The sequence below is a fragment of the Otolemur garnettii genome, unplaced genomic scaffold (genome assembly GCF_000181295.1).
Source record: "Otolemur garnettii isolate 467f Iridium unplaced genomic scaffold, OtoGar3 scaffold00015, whole genome shotgun sequence".
NCBI lineage: Eukaryota > Metazoa > Chordata > Mammalia > Primates > Galagidae > Otolemur > Otolemur garnettii.
The window spans coordinates 28,780,632-28,786,631 of record NW_003852410.1 but is presented as its reverse complement, the minus strand read 5'-3'; the positions used below and the strand labels follow the sequence as shown (position 1 = coordinate 28,786,631).

Here is a 6,000-nt window from a genome sequence, read left to right as displayed (position 1 = left end):
TTATAGGTGTTATTGCATGTAATCTATTGAAGAGATTAAGAAACAGAATTAATACTTGGCAAGTTACATGCATTTCAGCATATGTTACATGCATATAGGCTGCTTTTAGATGTATTTCAGAATGGCAAAAATTATAGGCTGCTTTAATAGTTGGATTATATTTATTGCATTATTCTTTACCTTTCTAAACCAACAGTTAAATGTATGCTAAACCTATGCATAGGTATCCCAATAAAAACTCCAAGTTAAGAATATCAGAGATAAAAGGTGGTTATAAATCTATACACAAACCTGAAATTTCAACTTATTAAGCTAAAAGTCTGAAGATATGATAAGAAAATGAAGCAAGTAATATATCTGAATAAGTCATAGGCTATGCCTGTTAATAGCAAAAATTGGTCAATCCTGATTTCCCCACTGTACAGCATTCCAGGAGGGCTGTGAAACTAACTTGCAGGAAGAAAGTAGAGAAAGCTGTAGTTAAAGCAGTACACACAATAGCACAAAAGTTTTCTAATTTCACTTTCATTTCCCTTAATTACTAAGGGCTCTTTTCAAAATTGCTTTTGTTTCAACTAAATACAGAAACAGTTCTCTTAACAGACTAACTGGACTAACACTTTCCTTTATGGGATACACCTGCTTCTGGTGTTCTTGGCAGGTCCCACCTCATAAAGGCCCTTACTATGAATGACTGCCTGACAGGCCCTCTACTCTCAACACTTGAAAATATAGCAAATCTATGGATGAGGTGCTGACCTCACTTTAGGATGAGGAGCTCAAGCTACAAAGTGAACTGAAACTCTATGAGAGATAGGATCATTTTTGTCTGTTCTGTTCACTGATGAATCTTAATACTCTGAATCAGTTCCTAATGTATACCAGGTGCTCAATAAATATGTGGCAAGCAAATAAAAGTCTAAAACAACCCATTAAGTATCTGAGAAACAGAAAGAAGCTTTTCTTGCTTCAACCCTGGGTGCTTCTTGAAGGTATAAAAAGACATATCTTTGAGCCAAAATCAAATGAAAGAATAAAAGTGTTTTTATAAAATATAAAGTATTATACTAACTTAAGGAATTATTGTTAATAGTAATCATTATGGTAAGGTTTGTAATGTTCCTACCCTTTGGAGACATGGCTGCTATAATGAAAACTGTTTTCAGAAATCTCCAAGTAATCCCTGGTTTTACATGGATTAAAAACTAGAGGATTACACAGATTGCAAACTACAGGCCTCTAGGACTCAGCAAAAGAATCATTTGCATTTTTGAAAATTACTCATCAACCTTTAAAAATTGGGAGATGTCATAAAAAAATCTAAATTTCTTGATTCTGTAGAAATATTTAAAGATTTGGTAAACACAGTTTAAGCTGAGTGATGAATACAATCCCCCACCTCTTCAACCAGGGTATGAGGTCTCCACTGCATAATCCCCACAGCTCCATTTTGTTCATTTCCATTACCTGACTAGCCCGATGTAAGTTTATGATTTGACTATCACTGCATCAGCAAATACCAATATACTACTATTCAACAGAACCTTGTCTCCAACATCCAGTCCTGTAGGTTTTCCTAAAGAAAATGCCTTATAATATTACCAGTTCTCTTTAGATAGAAGATTGGCCTGATCCTTTACTCCTTACTCTATTCATACCCTTTACTTGAGGTATGACCATGAACTTGCTTTGAATAACAGAATGAAGAAGAAGGAATGGTATGCTTGTTCCAAGACTAGATTCTCAAAAGGCCTTGTGGGTTTCTGCTCACTCAATTGTCTCTGCCATTGCCACAGCAAGGCACTTAGTGGTGTGTCTCCTCAGTGTGGGCCCTAGAGCACAGGGCCTAGAGTGGAGCAGACTCTAGCACAGACCTTAGTGAAGAAACAAGTCCAGCCACATCCGTGGTTTAAGCATATTCTCCTGGCCAAGCCCAGACAATATTAGCCAAATCCAACCTGTCCCACCAGTACATGAGATATAATACATACTTTTAAGCCACTAAATCTTGGAGTAATTTTTTATCCAGAGAAAGCTAGCTGATACAAACAAGTTTCCAACAAAGTCACCTTACACAACATTGTCTTCTGCAGTAAATACCACTCTATTAAAGGACTATAAAATACTTCAAAGTATACTACGAATGTAGCCCCAAAGCCAAACCATGAGAAAGGAAGCGAGATGGAACGAACACCTTCAGAAACTCTTCACAGAAAATATCCCCATTCTTCATGGCTCCACTTCTCCTCATACTTCAAGACACAGAATGTTCAGGGTGCCCAAAGTGGAACTCCTTGGGTGGAATGTTTTCAGGTTGTCCACTGGACCAGTCTGATACCCAAGCTGTACTTTTTTCTACAGGGCCTCAACTTCCTTCTCTCCTTCTACAACTTCTTCTGAGTGAGAGATGCGGTCCCTGCTGGTGTGCGTTTCCATGTCAAACATCAGCTGTCCCTCTTCTTGTGGGGAAGGGCTGTCACAGTGAGAACTGCCTGTTGAACTACTCTGTCCTGATTCACGTTGTGCATCCAAAAGAATTTTCTCCATGTCTCGGTTGTGGATGGAGGATAAGGAAGGTATTCCCGCACCCCGTTTTTCCCATTGCCATTATCATTGCCATTGCTGCTGTTCATGGGAAGCTCTACCCAGGAACTGCTGAGGCCAGCTGGTGGGGGCAAAGGCTGTTCCCCTTCCTCTCAGTTGTTGTTATTGTGAAGTGGCAGTGGCGGCTCAACTAAGTGGGATGACATGTCAGGTGACTGGAAGAGCTGTGGCCACAGCAGGACCATTTCCAGTTCTCCAGCAGCAACACAATAAGCCAAGTCCCCTGCCCCCTTTTCTGCCTAAAATCCTAAGTTTTATAAAACACATCAGAGAATGAGATACAGAAAGACCTAAATGAATTAAATTCCACAAATGAATGAGCCCTTGATGGGAAAGGAGAGATCCATAGCTGTTGTAATTTCTAGAAGAGGGTAGAAGACAAGAATCAGCTATGAATGAGAGTAAGGAAAAACCAGTCTAACTTAAATAGCTACATGGAGGCTGGAGTGAGGGACTAGAATTCTAAGAAGCCCCCACTACAAAGCAAGTCTCTATCTACTTGCCAACTTTTTCCCATGGGTCTTCAAGTGCTGGAGGTAGTGTACTGATGTAAGGATGGAACAAGAGAGCAGAGAGAAATTTATCTGAGGCACTCTGAGATTCTAGCTACTGGAGGGTGGGGTGAAAGAGACCTCCCCAAGGAATTCTAGGCCTTCACAGAGTACAGGGCTTCTGTCTCTGACATGTGTGGGTTAGTCAGCAAGGTAACAAAGCATTTTCAAAGGCACAGAACTCCAGGAGGAAGGCCCTAGTGACCTAAGGGCCTGAGATCTAGGTTACAAGGTAGAGAAAGATCCCAACAATTTGAGGGCTTATTTGGAGGTTCTATAAGGAGAGTGCAGCTCCTGGTATACCCCTGACTGAAGAATGGTCCTCTTCTTCTATTGGGAAAGGTTGCCCTCTTGGACTAAGTTCAGTTTCAGGAGCGACAAACATGGGATGGTGAGGCAGGTAGAGGGGAACACCAGCCTAGATAGCCAGATCAGCCAAATCAATTCCGGTAATATATGGGGTGACAGATGTCGCAGCAAGAGCCCCAGTTTGGAAAGTTGGCCTTGCTTCTGTAAATTTGCTAAATCTTGCTTATGCAGAATTCAAGTTCTGCTAAAGGAAAATGTGACTCTTCCCTCAAAATATTGGAAGGTAGCAAAGAACTGAATCAAACTGAAGCTACCATAAGCCCAGACCAAGCTTAACCACAGTCTGAATCAGCCTCCACCTCTATTGGAAGGAGCATACTCTTTTCTGGATTTATGTGTTATTAACTCCTTATTTGACTTTTCTTTATACACATGTATTCTATGTAATCCAAAAACAAAAGGCATACAAAGAAACAAGAAAATCTCAGTCATGAGTCAATAAAAGCAGATATAGAGTTGACTCACTGGGCATTACTTGTTAGGTAATTGATGAATATTGTTTAATCACTAGCAGCATTTACTTCATAGGGATATAGATAAATAATTTTAGTACTCAATAAGAGGTACAGAGAATTTAAATTTAAATTTTCTTGTTATAAAAACATAAATTTTGAGTAGTTACTCCTTTACAGACATGTACGACTGACTTAGATGCTTGAGCTGCAAAATAAAGCACAGCTCATCTCTTCATGGACCTCACAGTGTACTGGGAAAGAAAGAGACCTGTAACTACAAATCAACTGGATAAATGCCAGCACAAAAGCTTAAGATGAATGTTATGGGAAGTGCAAAAGATAAAGTAGTTACTAATTCAACTTGAAGAGTAAGGGAAAGTTTTAGCACAGTTTTGAAGAATGAGTGGCATTTCACAGATGGAGATGAGAGAAAGGGCATAGGAGTAAAGGCATAAGCAAGCTATGAAGGAATAAAAGTGTATGAAAGTTTCAGGATCCTACCAGAAGTCCAGTGATTTTAGAAAGCATAGGGCTAAAGGAATTTGTTGAGAGAAAGAAAAGGAATTGGGCAGAAGATGTGACTGGAGAAGACATTTGGAGCCAGAATGAAAAAGGCTTTAAATGTTACATTAAAGCTCAGCGGGGCTTTCCAGCAGGGAAATAATAAAGTCAGATTTACATTTTTGACAGATATTTCTAGAACTTATAATTCTATATTATGGTTGTTTATAAGTTAACCTCTTCCCCCCAACTGTGAGTACTTGAAGGTAAGAAAAGATAGGAATTGATGAAGGAAAAAGGAAGTAGAAATTAAAAAGAAAAGATTTGAGATAGGAGATTAAGAAAATTCCCTGACCTTTATCCTACAGTTGTGATGTGCAATGTTAAAATTACTCATCAATACTGTTCTTACATTTATAAATAATTAAGTTTATAAATATAAAAATGCTGGTTCAATTTATTCCACCTAAGGATATAAGCAAGTTTGTTTTTATAATTCCAAAGGAGGGTTTTAAAAAACAGAATGCATCATTTAATGAATAAATAGATATTAAATCATTAAAAGAAGTGTTAGGCTACAGATACCCCTGACAAGCAGTGTCAAGAATTCAAGAATGAGGTTCATTTACCGTTCATATCTAGAGGTGGGCAATTCAGGGCAGATTAGTTGCTCAATAAAATGCGCCTCAAGAACCCAGGTCTTTTCTCCATCTTTTCACTATGTTATCCTTAGTTTTTTGCATTTATGCTGTTAAAAATGCTGCTACCTTTCCATGTATGCACTCATATTCACATTTTAGGCAAAATAGAGGAAAGACCAAAGCACCAAAGAACACAGGGCTAATGGAACAAATTAATTACTTCTGTCCTCTTTGAAAAGCTTTCCTAGGAGTCCCACCCAGAGAATTCCACTTGCATTTCATTGACCAGACGTAGGTTATGTGGCCCTTTCCAGCTATAAGGGAGTTTAGAAAAGTGAGCCTATTTAACTGGGCTTATTGCTATCATGGCCAAAATTCTGTTCAAGATAGAAGAGAAAAATAGATATGGGTGAGCAATGAGCAGTGTTTGCCACAGAAAGGAACATAAAATCTTAGGTTGCAATCCAACTACTAAGAGACACATGCTACTGAGCCCCTGCATGCCTATAAAAGGAGACAAATCATTTTCTCTTTAGTAAGCAGTTCATTTATGTTATTAATGTAGGCTGAGATACATGTCAGCTACTTGAAAGGATGTTCCTAGCATAATATAATCTGAAGAATAAATTTAAAACACAGATAGAAAATTTGGAGGTTTACCTAAATTTATTACACACAAAAAGGCTTTTATGAGTCACTACAAATGGTTGCCATTTTATCTATTACATATATATCAACACCAATGAATGTATACAGACTTGTTATAACTCCAAGCAGCAGAAGTACTAACACCTGCACATATTCAATATTCTAGATGCTTACCAGGAATGGCAGGATAAGCCAGCTGCTATTTTCCTTCCTGCCCAAATATTTTCCAAA

General features: G+C 38.4%; 1 protein-coding gene and 1 pseudogene across 2 annotated transcripts in view; both read right to left on the bottom strand.

Moving 5' to 3' along the window:
• Positions 1-6,000, bottom strand: part of CUNH3orf67 (chromosome unknown C3orf67 homolog) — a 303,013-nt gene that overhangs the window by 266,336 nt on the left and 30,677 nt on the right. The gene's annotated exons all lie outside the window — the stretch shown is intronic.
• Positions 2,138-2,750, bottom strand: LOC105886565 (annotated as a pseudogene).